This window comes from Haliotis cracherodii, unplaced genomic scaffold (assembly GCF_022045235.1).
Source record: "Haliotis cracherodii isolate W230 unplaced genomic scaffold, xgHalCrac1.p SCAF_10, whole genome shotgun sequence".
In the NCBI taxonomy this organism is placed as follows: domain Eukaryota; kingdom Metazoa; phylum Mollusca; class Gastropoda; order Lepetellida; family Haliotidae; genus Haliotis; species Haliotis cracherodii.
In genome coordinates, this window is record NW_027266265.1 from 33,775,201 (window position 1) to 33,789,760 (window position 14,560).

The following is a 14,560-nucleotide window of genomic DNA, read 5'->3' on the forward strand; positions in this document are numbered from 1 at the left end:
TATGTTATATATTACGTTCATGTCTCTTGACATGGTAGGCTAAAACCGATATATACGTTCCATATTTTCATACGTTAACTACATCACTTAGCCGTGCCAGGGTCGTGGGTTCGAATCCAACATTCGTTCTAGATATCATCCTTGGTGCTCTATATGACCTGCAGAACGTTAGCCTTTCCTTTCCCATGAAGCTGACACGTTGTCAGTGCATCTGTAACACGGTGCTAGCTCAAACCAAATTCACCACTCTCTACTAAATGACCTTAGCCCTTTCGGAAATGCTCACCCATTGACTGAGCACCCAGAGTCTTCATTGTAATATAAAATTGATTTGTGGTTGGTTGGTTTGTTTTTTAACGCCGCACTCAGCAATATTCCACCTACATGACTGTGGTCTGTAAATAATCGAGTCTGGACCAGACAATCCAGTGATTAATATCATGATCATCGATCCACGTAATTGGGATCGATGACATGTATCAACCAAGTCAGCGAGCCTGACCTCCCTATCCCGTTAGTCGCCTTTTACGACAAGCATAGTCACCTTTTACGGCAAGCATGGGTTGCTGAAGACCTATTCTACCCCGGAATCTTCACGGGTCCATTGATTTGTGAGTAGTTTCCTCATCGATAAGGGGAGGTGAGGTGAGGTGAGGTGAAATGGGGTTTAACGTTACGTTCAAAATTATTTCACTTACATGTGTATGAGTGAATATGGTTTTACGCCGCTTTTAGCAATATTCCAGCAATATCACGGTGGGGGACACCAGAAATGGGCTTCACACATTGTATCCATGTCGGGAATCGAAGCCGGGTCTTCGGCGTGACGAGCGAACGCTTTAACCACTAGGCTACCCGACCGCCCCTACATGTATGTAGCAATGTGATTATGCTAGTCCCGACTTCTGTCTCTTATATAGTGCTTAACCATTGACATATCATACAACAGTTAAACTTGAATACCCCACTCAGACACATTATACTGACTCCGAGTCGGCTAAACCTTGTTTTATACCCTTAATGTCGTGTGCCAGGCAGGGTAACAAGGAATTCCATCTTTCAACGTCTTCTAGTGTGATCGAACCACCAAGCTCTCTATGCTTGTCGTAAGAGGCGACTAACAGAATCGGGTGGCCAGGCTCGCGGACTTGGTTGATGCATGACATCGTATCCCAATTGCGTGGATCGATGCTCATAATGTCAATCACTGGTCTAGACTCGATTATTTACATTTTGCTCAGAAGTTGTTTGATCAAAGTTAAAACGTTAAAGGACCCAGTAAAGCTATTTAAATGTGTTAAGGTAGACATAAGGAGGACATTAGACACACCAGTGACAAAAATATGTCCGACGCAGTTCCCTATTTTGACTTTCACCATCTGTTCGCGTTCAGGTGAACAATTGACTTGCCTTTGCATGTGACGGGTGCCATCGGTGGGGCAGGATACGCTAACTTTTTCGTGAACATCTGGTATCATCACTATTTGATGTTCATTACACAGTCGGAATCGTACATTGTAAATCTTTGGCAGAGATCTTTTATGAATATGGAAAGGGTTTGACCACTTTTATTTTCATTATCACATTGTTATGAGAAGATCTGGGGCACACCTATAATAGTTGATGCGGTCGTCTTTGCCAAAGTTTCAGTGATAAAGGAATGCATTCTCTTCTAGAAAATGTCTAGCAATAGGACGCCGGTCGATCATTACAATGTCACTTCTGGTGTTGCTGCCTTCACAGGCCTTCCAGGACAGGGGAGGTCTTTAAAGCTCTCCCTGGCTCGCCTCAACTCTTGACGTTGAGCCCATTTTCTGCTTGCTAAGTACTTGATAACCGTACTTTCCTCAAGTCTATCTATTTTCCGAAGGTCACAGACCCCTGCATATTTTACTGACCTTCAGAGCGAAACAATTTGCTCAATGGGTTCAGGTTTTTGTGGATCTACTTCTATGACATCATGTAATGTCCAGATTTCTCTGTCACGTAATCCCCCAAACAGTTCTTCCAACTCCAATGTAAAACCTCTCAGCAGGTCTCACGTGAAAGTAGTACCTCTCACAAGGTTACTTTTAGATAGCAAAGTACGATAAAGTACAGTACGATAGGCAAACGTTGTAGTAGGTTTATAATTTAAGTTTGTCGATAATGTGTGACGAGGAGCATATTGGTGGCAGTCTTTTAGCGTCTAATAATCAAAACACAATTGCTCAAAGCAATTGCAGCACTGCAGCTTTTGTACCCATATAGACATAGTCAGCGACAAGAATATGACAAAGACGGAAATAGACCGAGACAAGAATACGATAAAGATGGACATAATACAAAGATATAAAGTCAAAGAAAACGAAAATACATAAAATTAAAATATCGGATGAAACGATGTTGGATAAAGTCAAAGTCGAGTATGACTTAAGGATAACACATGTCACCAGGACGACAGTATTTCGGAGGCTGCTGGTGAGGCTGACGGTGGGGGGTCGTTGGGGGGGGGGGAGGGGGGGGGGGGGGTGAGGGGGGGGTTGTTTGGGTGGTAGTGGTGGTTGGGTGACTTGTATAGCAATATGATTCATGTGAACATATTTATCATTCTCCGGGAAATGATTACATAAATAGACTTCTTTGAATATGCTTGTCAACCGTCTGCATTGTCGTACAGCATTTGCTTAACAACGCAGGCATTGAAAGAAATGACTAGCTGTGCTCCCTTTTATACTGCAAAGTTATTTGTTTCGCTTCACACCTGCGTTAATACGCGAATTGAGGACACCGCCGCACCAAACTCGAGAGTGATCTATTTTCACGTTCTGTGTATGAAATGAGTGTTTACCTTTCTAGAAGTTTTGTAAATGCGACGATATGTTATATATTACGTTCATGTCTCTTGACATGGTAGGCTAAAACCGATATATACGTTCCATATTTTCATACGTTAACAACATCACTTAGCCGTGCCAGGGTCGTGGGTTCGAATCCAACATTCGTTCTAGATATCATCCTTGGTGCTCTATATGACCTGCAGAACGTTAGCCTTTCCTTTCCCATGAAGCTGACACGTTGTCAGTGCATCTGTAACACGGTGCTAGCTCAAACCAACTTCACCACTCTCTACTAAATGACCTTGGCCCTTTCGGAAATGCTCACCCATTGACTGAGCACCCAGAGTCTTCATTGTAATATAAAATTGATTTGTGGTTGGTTGGTTTGTTTTTTAACGCCGCACTCAGCAATATTCCACCTACATGACTGTGGTCTGTAAATAATCGAGTCTGGACCAGACAATCCAGTGATTAATATCATGATCATCGATCCACGTAATTGGGATCGATGACATGTATCAACCAAGTCAGCGAGCCTGACCTCCCTATCCCGTTAGTCGCCTTTTACGACAAGCATAGTCACCTTTTACGGCAAGCATGGGTTGCTGAAGACCTATTCTACCCCGGAATCTTCACGGGTCCATTGATTTGTGAGTAGTTTCCTTATCGATAAGGGGAGGTGAGGTGAGGTGAAATGGGGTTTAACGTTACGTTCAAAATTATTTCACTTACATGTGTATGAGTGAGTGAGTGAATATGATTTTACGCCTCTTTTAGCAATATTCCAGCAATATCACGGTGGGGGACACCAGAAATGGGCTTCACACATTGTATCCATGTCGGGAATCGAAGCCGGGTCTTCGGCGTGACGAGCGAACGCTTTAACCACTAGGCTACCCGACCGCCCCTACATGTATGTAGCAATGTGATTATGCTAGTCCCGACTTCTGTCTCTTATATAGTGCTTAACCATTGACATATCATACAACAGTTAAACTTGAATACCCCACTCAGACACATTATACTGACTCCGAGTCGGCTAAACCTTGTTTTATACCCTTAATGTCGTGTGCCAGGCAGGGTAACAAGGAATTCCATCTTTCAACGTCTTCTAGTGTGATCGAACCACCAAGCTCTCTATGCTTGTCGTAAGAGGCGACTAACAGAATCGGGTGGCCAGGCTCGCGGACTTGGTTGATGCATGACATCGTATCCCAATTGCGTGGATCGATGCTCATAATGTCAATCACTGGTCTAGACTCGATTATTTACATTTTGCTCAGAAGTTGTTTGATCAAAGTTAAAACGTTAAAGGACCCAGTAAAGCTATTTAAATGTGTTAAGGTAGACATAAGGAGGACATTAGACACACCAGTGACAAAAATATGTCCGACGCAGTTCCCTATTTTGACTTTCACCATCTGTTCGCGTTCAGGTGAACAATTGACTTGCCTTTGCATGTGACGGGTGCCATCGGTGGGGCAGGATACGCTAACTTTTTCGTGAACATCTGGTATCATCACTACTTGATGTTCATTATACAGTCGGAATCGTACATTGTAAATCTTTGGCAGAGATCTTTTATGAATATGGAAAGGGTTTGACCACTTTTATTTTCATTATCACATTGTTATGAGAAGATCTGGGGCACACCTATAATAGTTGATGCGGTCGTCTTTGCCAAAGTTTCAGTGATAAAGGAATGCATTCTCTTCTAGAAAATGTCTAGCAATAGGACGCCGGTCGATCATTACAATGTCACTTCTGGTGTTGCTGCCTTCACAGGCCTTCCAGGACAGGGGAGGTCTTTAAAGCTCTCCCTGGCTCGCCTCAACTCTTGACGTTGAGCCCATTTTCTGCTTGCTAAGTACTTGATAACCGTACTTTCCTCAAGTCTATCTATTTTCCGAAGGTCACAGACCCCTGCATATTTTACTGACCTTCAGAGCGAAACAATTTGCTCAATGGGTTCAGGTTTTTGTGGATCTACTTCTATGACATCATGTAATGTCCAGATTTCTCTTTCATGTAATCCTCCAAACAGTTCTTCCAACTCCAATGTAAAACCTCTCAGCAGGTCTCACGTGAAAGTAGTACCTCTCACAAGGTTACTTTTAGATAGCAAAGTACGATAAAGTACAGTACGATAAAGTACAGTACGATAGGCAAACGTTGTAGTAGGTTTATAATTTAAGTTTGTCGATAATGTGTGACGAGGAGCATATTGGTGGCAGTCTTTTAGCGTCTAATAATCAAAACACAATTGCTCAAAGCAATTGCAGCACTGCAGCTTTTGTACCCATATAGACATAGTCAGCGACAAGAATATGACAAAGACGGAAATAGACCGAGACAAGAATACGATAAAGATGGACATAATACAAAGATATAAAGTCAAAGAAAACGAAAATACATAAAATTAAAATATCGGATGAAACGATGTTGGATAAAGTCAAAGTCGAGTATGACTTAAGGATAACACATGTCACCAGGACGACAGTATTTCGGAGGCTGCTGGTGAGGCTGACGGTGGGGGGTCGTTGGGGGGGGGGGGGGGGGGGGGGGGGGGGTGAGGGGGGGAGGTTGTTTGGGTGGTAGTGGTGGTTGGGTGACTTGTATAGCAATATGATTCATGTGAACATTTTTATCATTCTCCGGGAAATGATTACATAAATAGACTTCTTTGAATATGCTTGTCAACCGTCTGCATTGTCGTACAGCATTTGCTTAACAACGCAGGCATTGAAAGAAATGACTAGCTGTGCTCCCTTTTATACTGCAAAGTTATTTGTTTCGCTTCACACCTGCGTTAATACGCGAATTGAGGACACCGCCGCACCAAACTCGAGAGTGATCTATTTTCACGTTCTGTGTATGAAATGAGTGTTTACCTTTCTAGAAGTTTTGTAAATGCGACGATATGTTATATATTACGTTCATGTCTCTTGACATGGTAGGCTAAAACCGATATATACGTTCCATATTTTCATACGTTAACTACATCACTTAGCCGTGCCAGGGTCGTGGGTTCGAATCCAACATTCGTTCTAGATATCATCCTTGGTGCTCTATATGACCTGCAGAACGTTAGCCTTTCCTTTCCCATGAAGCTGACACGTTGTCAGTGCATCTGTAACACGGTGCTAGCTCAAACCAACTTCACCACTCTCTACTAAATGACCTTGGCCCTTTCGGAAATGCTCACCCATTGACTGAGCACCCAGAGTCTTCATTGTAATATAAAATTGATTTGTGGTTGGTTGGTTTGTTTTTTAACGCCGCACTCAGCAATATTCCACCTATATGACGGCGGTCTGTAAATAATCGAGTCTGGACCAGACAATCCAGTGATTAATATCATGATCATCGATCCACGTAATTGGGATCGATGACATGCATCAACCAAGTCAGCGAGCCTGACCTCCCTATCCCGTTAGTCGCCTTTTACGACAAGCATAGTCACCTTTTACGGCAAGCATGGGTTGCTGAAGACCTATTCTACCCCGGAATCTTCACGGGTCCATTGATTTGTGAGTAGTTTCCTCATCGATAAGGGGAGGTGAGGTGAGGTGAGGTGAAATGGGGTTTAACGTTACGTTCAAAATTATTTCACTTACATGTGTATGAGTGAATATGGTTTTACGCCGCTTTTAGCAATATTCCAGCAATATCACGGTGGGGGACACCAGAAATGGGCTTCACACATTGTATCCATGTCGGGAATCGAAGCCGGGTCTTCGGCGTGACGAGCGAACGCTTTAACCACTAGGCTACCCGACCGCCCCTACATGTATGTAGCAATGTGATTATGCTAGTCCCGACTTCTGTCTCTTATATAGTGCTTAACCATTGACATATCATACAACAGTTAAACTTGAATACCCCACTCAGACACATTATACTGACTCCGAGTCGGCTAAACCTTGTTTTATACCCTTAATGTCGTGTGCCAGGCAGGGTAACAAGGAATTCCATCTTTCAACGTCTTCTAGTGTGATCGAACCACCAAGCTCTCTATGCTTGTCGTAAGAGGCGACTAACAGAATCGGGTGGCCAGGCTCGCGGACTTGGTTGATGCATGACATCGTATCCCAATTGCGTGGATCGATGCTCATAATGTCAATCACTGGTCTAGACTCGATTATTTACATTTTGCTCAGAAGTTGTTTGATCAAAGTTAAAACGTTAAAGGACCCAGTAAAGCTATTTAAATGTGTTAAGGTAGACATAAGGAGGACATTAGACACACCAGTGACAAAAATATGTCCGACGCAGTTCCCTATTTTGACTTTCACCATCTGTTCGCGTTCAGGTGAACAATTGACTTGCCTTTGCATGTGACGGGTGCCATCGGTGGGGCAGGATACGCTAACTTTTTCGTGAACATCTGGTATCATCACTACTTGATGTTCATTATACAGTCGGAATCGTACATTGTAAATCTTTGGCAGAGATCTTTTATGAATATGGAAAGGGTTTGACCACTTTTATTTTCATTATCACATTGTTATGAGAAGATCTGGGGCACACCTATAATAGTTGATGCGGTCGTCTTTGCCAAAGTTTCAGTGATAAAGGAATGCATTCTCTTCTAGAAAATGTCTAGCAATAGGACGCCGGTCGATCATTACAATGTCACTTCTGGTGTTGCTGCCTTCACAGGCCTTCCAGGACAGGGGAGGTCTTTAAAGCTCTCCCTGGCTCGCCTCAACTCTTGACGTTGAGCCCATTTTCTGCTTGCTAAGTACTTGATAACCGTACTTTCCTCAAGTCTATCTATTTTCCGAAGGTCACAGACCCCTGCATATTTTACTGACCTTCAGAGCGAAACAATTTGCTCAATGGGTTCAGGTTTTTGTGGATCTACTTCTATGACATCATGTAATGTCCAGATTTCTCTTTCATGTAATCCTCCAAACAGTTCTTCCAACTCCAATGTAAAACCTCTCAGCAGGTCTCACGTGAAAGTAGTACCTCTCACAAGGTTACTTTTAGATAGCAAAGTACGATAAAGTACAGTACGATAAAGTACAGTACGATAGGCAAACGTTGTAGTAGGTTTATAATTTAAGTTTGTCGATAATGTGTGACGAGGAGCATATTGGTGGCAGTCTTTTAGCGTCTAATAATCAAAACACAATTGCTCAAAGCAATTGCAGCACTGCAGCTTTTGTACCCATATAGACATAGTCAGCGACAAGAATATGACAAAGACGGAAATAGACCGAGACAAGAATACGATAAAGATGGACATAATACAAAGATATAAAGTCAAAGAAAACGAAAATACATAAAATTAAAATATCGGATGAAACGATGTTGGATAAAGTCAAAGTCGAGTATGACTTAAGGATAACACATGTCACCAGGACGACAGTATTTCGGAGGCTGCTGGTGAGGCTGACGGTGGGGGGTCGTTGGGGGGGGGGGGGGGAGGGGGTGAGGGGGGGAGGTTGTTTGGGTGGTAGTGGTGGTTGGGTGACTTGTATAGCAATATGATTCATGTGAACATTTTTATCATTCTCCGGGAAATGATTACATAAATAGACTTCTTTGAATATGCTTGTCAACCGTCTGCATTGTCGTACAGCATTTGCTTAACAACGCAGGCATTGAAAGAAATGACTAGCTGTGCTCCCTTTTATACTGCAAAGTTATTTGTTTCGCTTCACACCTGCGTTAATACGCGAATTGAGGACACCGCCGCACCAAACTCGAGAGTGATCTATTTTCACGTTCTGTGTATGAAATGAGTGTTTACCTTTCTAGAAGTTTTGTAAATGCGACGATATGTTATATATTACGTTCATGTCTCTTGACATGGTAGGCTAAAACCGATATATACGTTCCATATTTTCATACGTTAACTACATCACTTAGCCGTGCCAGGGTCGTGGGTTCGAATCCAACATTCGTCTAGATATCATCCTTGGTGCTCTATATGACCTGCAGAACGTTAGCCTTTCCTTTCCCATGAAGCTGACACGTTGTCAGTGCAGCTGTAACACGGTGCTAGCTCAAACCAACTTCACCACTCTCTACTAAATGACCTTGGCCCTTTCGGAAATGCTCACCCATTGACTGAGCACCCAGAGTCTTCATTGTAATATAAAATTGATTTGTGGTTGGTTGGTTTGTTTTTTAACGCCGCACTCAGCAATATTCCACCTATATGACGGCGGTCTGTAAATAATCGAGTCTGGACCAGACAATCCAGTGATTAATATCATGATCATCGATCCACGTAATTGGGATCGATGACATGCATCAACCAAGTCAGCGAGCCTGACCTCCCTATCCCGTTAGTCGCCTTTTACGACAAGCATAGTCACCTTTTACGGCAAGCATGGGTTGCTGAAGACCTATTCTACCCCGGAATCTTCACGGGTCCATTGATTTGTGAGTAGTTTCCTTATCGATAAGGGGAGGTGAGGTGAGGTGAAATAAACATATTCACACACTCACATACACACACACATCACGGTTGCAAAGCATAACCATACTATCAAATGTCATTTCCATAACACCACCGGACAGTCTGGATCGTTGCTCATAAATCCAATCACTGGTTTTGTCTGACCCCGGGTCAATAATCGATTGTAATGATACACCTGGGATGTTGCTGGCTTCGAAACAACCCTATACTACTCTATGATACTACGCTTAATTAAATGACGGCTGCATCTCGTGGGAATCCGGGTTGGAATAGACTCCTCAGCAACTTATGCAGGTCGTACGAGGAGTAAGCGAGTGAGAATGGTTTTACGCCGCTTTTAGTAATATTCCAGCAATATCACGGCGGGGGACACCAGAAATGGGCTTCACACATTGTACCCATGTCGGAAATCGAAGCCGGGCCTCCGGCGTGACTAGCGAACGCTTTAACCACTAGACTTCCCGACCGCCGACTGTAAGAGGAGACCATATGGGTCGGGTGGCTCAGTCGATGGCGTGGATCAAACAAACAAACAAACAAACTTTTTATCGTAGTATCTGAAGTTGGCAAATTCCGACAAGGCTCGAAATGTGTCGGTGTAAAAGCAACCAAACAAACAAACAATGTTCGGTCATGTTCTGAAGCAAACTCTTTATACATATTTCAATTACCATGTGTTAAGCTGAGCTCATATTACCACCACCACGTATAGATATGTACATCACAGGTAAGCAAGAAACATTGTATGCATACAGCTAATGTGTACACATCATACAGATTCCTCGGGTGTATGCAGTTCGCGGAAATCACAGGTCTCGAAGAGGAGGGTCATATCTTCTTGTATTATGAATCTGAAGCCGACCGTAAACTGATTTTGTAACTGTTGTGATTCATGCATTTGAAGACAACCAGACCGGAACTACAGTAAAAAGTGGATTGGAGCCAGAAATCGGACTGTGTTATGAAGGCATAATAAATCTGCGCCATGGCCATGCCTTTGAGTGGGATGAGGTGAAATGGAGTTTTACATCGCGTTTAGCGTTAAGCGACGTGCACTACGTTGTCATGCAGAATATTTTATTAACGTGGTATCCATTAATCCAAACCGAATGACACTTTTTGTTAGAATTGGTATTGAGAAAAAAATATACTCATCAAGAAATGTTATCATACGCAGTGAACCAATCAGAATACAGCATACTCTCCCCTTCGTTTTATGATGTATAATACACGGCAGACTTGCACACAAGTCTCTGAGGCAATACTTACCAGTTTAAGTCATAATGTTTAAATTATACATAACAAGAACGAGTTGCCCTCATAAAGGACTGGCGTCCTAAGATTATCTGGCCTTGCCTTTTTTCTAAGGATAGAATTACTCCACATCTATAGAGCAACGGTAATGCCACAGCTAAACATACATCCTTTGATCAGTAAATGATACTCACTCATGCCCTGTGGCGAGCTATACACAGCTTGTACAGGACAGTCGTTGTGGAAATTTCCAACAATGAGTGAGATCTTTTTTAAGACAGCTGTAAATAGACAGATGTTGAGAAGTGAAAGTGGGTGAAATAAAAGGAGATAAAAAAGAGTTAATTGATTGAATAATTAATACATACTTTGACCATGTGAAACGCCATTGTTAGGCGAGATACATTAACGCATCAAACGCATCATATGTGACTATAATGTTACGCGAAAGGAAAATGTGAAAACGACGTTGAATTAAGTATTTTATATTATAAAGTTAAGAGGTGAGGTGAAATGGGGTCTGACGTCGCGTTTGACGGACTCAATGTCAATATGATTAACATCACGAGTTACACAGTCAAACACCGTGTCGAACTTGCGGTTGTCTCGAAGTAAAATCACTGCGTATTCAACTATTCTACTACTAGTACTACTACACTACTACTACTACTACTACTACTACTACAAATACTACTACTGCCACTACAAATACTACTACTGCTTATAAAAATAGTACTACTACACTTCTACTACTATTACACTACTACTACTACTACTACTACTGCTACTACTACTACTACTACTACTACTACTACTACTGCCGCTACACTACTACTACTACTACTGCCACTACTACTGCCACTACAAATACTTCTACTGCCACTACAAATACTACCACTACTACTGCCACTACAAATACTACTGCTACTACAAATACTACTACTACTATACTACTACAAATACTACTAATACTGCAACTACAAATACTACTACTATACACTACTACTACTACCCTACTACTACTACTACTACTACTACTACTACTACTAGTACTGCTACCACAAATACTACAACAAATACTACCACTACTACTATTACACTACTACTACTACTACTACTACTACTACTACTAGTACTACTACTACTACTAGTACTACTACACTACTACTACTACTACTACTACAAATACTACTACAAATACTACAATTACTAGTACTGCTACTACAAAAAACAACAAATACCACCACCACTACTACTACTACAAATACTACTACTGCCACTACACATACTACTACTGCTTATAAAAATAGTACTACTACACTTCTACTACTATTACACTACTACTACTACTACTACTGCTACTACTACTACTACTACTACTACTACTACTACTACTACTGCTACTACAAATACTACCACTACTACTGCCACTACAAATACTACTGCTACTACAAATACTACTACTACTACACTACTACAAATACTACTAATACTGCCACTACAAATACTACTACTATACACTACTACTACTACTACTACTACTACTACTACTAGTACTGCTACCACAAATACTACCAGAAATACTACCACTACTACTATTACACTACTACTACTACTACTACTACTACTACTACTACTAGTACTACTACTACTACTAGTACTACTACACTACTACTACTACTGCTACACTACTACACTGCTACTACAAATACTACTACTACTACTGTCACTACAAATACTACCACTGCTATTACAAATACTACCACTACTACTACTACTACTACTACTACTCCTACTACACTACTACACTAGCAACACAGCTACTAGTACTACTACTACTACTACTAGTACTACTACTACACTACTACTACAAATACTACTACTACCACTGCTTCTACAAATACTACTACTGCTTATACAAATACTACTACTACTACTACTACTACTACTACTACTACTTCACTACTACTACTACTACAAATACTACTACTATTGCCACTACAAATACTACTACTACTTCACTACTACTACTACTACAAATACTACTACTATTGCCACTACAAATACTACTACTACACTACCACTACTGCTACTACAAACACTACTTCTACTACAAACACTACTTCTACTACAAACACTACTTCTACTACAAACACTACTTCTACTACAAATACTACTACTACTGCACTACTACTACACTTCTACACTACCACCACTACTACTACAAATACTACTACTACACTACTACTACAGCTACTACTGCCATTATTACTACTACTACTACTACGAGTACTACTACACTACTACACTACCACCACTACTACTACAAATACTACTACTACTATCACTACAAATACTACTACTACACTACTTCTACAAATACTACAAATACTACTACTACTGTCACTACAAATACTACTACTACTACTACAACTACTATTACTACTACTAATGGGGGTGATGACACCACAGAAACACCATAACGGGAGGTCATATATATAGAGAGATGTGATCATTACTTAGCCTTGATATTATTATAAACATGACCTACTTGTGTTAGCAAACAATCCAAGCTGTGGAAAATTTATATTTCCTTGTCAACACCGTGACAGAATCCAGGTGACGGTTTCGGTGAAATAATGGTTGTTGCTAGGGGCCAGGCTAGCTAGGGGGGAGCCCCTTACATTTCGTTTCAACACACAAGTTCAGGCGTAAGTGCACATACGAAGTTCATCCCCTCGGGGAGGCTGCAAGTGTCTAGTTATTGCGAAATGAGCACAATATTTCGAGTCATATACTCCTTATTTACGTTACAGTTGAGCGAACGTGCATGGCTACCAGCAAAATCACGGCGGGGGACACACACTATACGACCCCACGCATTGAGCCCATGACAAAAGTTACACCCATGTGACGTGCCTGCGTTGCAATCACCCAACTACCCAACTCCCCTTTTGTGAACGTTTATCCTCATATGCAAGTGCGTGAGTATGGTTTTACGCCGCTTTTAGCGATATTCGAGCAACATCATGGCGAATGACGCAGATATAAACTTCTCACATCGAACCCGGTTCTTCGGCGTGACAAGCGAACGCTGTACTATACCGTGTCTTTTATGTAAGTGTATACAGTTTAACATTTGTTATAAGTCAATCTGTTTTCAGAAAAGTGTGATGACTGAATGAATTATTATCCAGTTTGGGACTCTCAATTTTACGAAATTCTATTTTACAACATGCTCGTCGGGTGGTTTACGCCGTAGTTAGGTATCTTGAGGACCTTTATCATATTAAATCGAATCTAGGTCAGAACACCATGTGGTTAATTGAAGGAACACCGTCCCACGCCCTAGTGCTATGATAAATCATCCACGTTAAACGTCTGACCCCCTCGTCGCAATTATATGACATATGCAACGAGGATGCGTTACTGGGGACATATCTTACCAATGGATCCCCACCGTTGGTATATGGAATGAAAGACTGCGCTTGACCAATGTGACATATTACCTACAGTATATTGTCCCGTAAAGATCCGGGATAGAATAGGTCTTCAGGAACCCATGTTTGCCGTAAAAGGCGACTATGCTTGTCGTAAGAGGCGGCTAACGGGATCGGGTGGTCAAGTTCGCTGACTTGGTTGATGCATGTCATCGTTTCCAAATTGCGTAGATCGATGCTCAAGATGTCAATCACTGGATTGTCTGATTCGATTATTTACAGCCACCGTCATATAGCTGGAATATTGCTGAGTGCGGCGTTAAACAACAAATAAACAAACAAACAGTTTTTCAGCTACGTGTATCTAAATGAAAGAATAATGTGGAAAAGTCAGACTTGTCTCAAACCGTGATGACGTGAATAGTGCTGACAAACATTGTAAACCGGATGTATGTGACTAAATAGTATTATTAAACTTAAAGATGAATAATATTTGCGGTAACTGCTCAATCGACGAAGGCGCCGCAATTCGCTGTTATGAGTTGCGATCCTAGGGCACGCGAGAAATATATGATTATGGGTTCGAATCCCGAACGCATCATGTTTCTAGT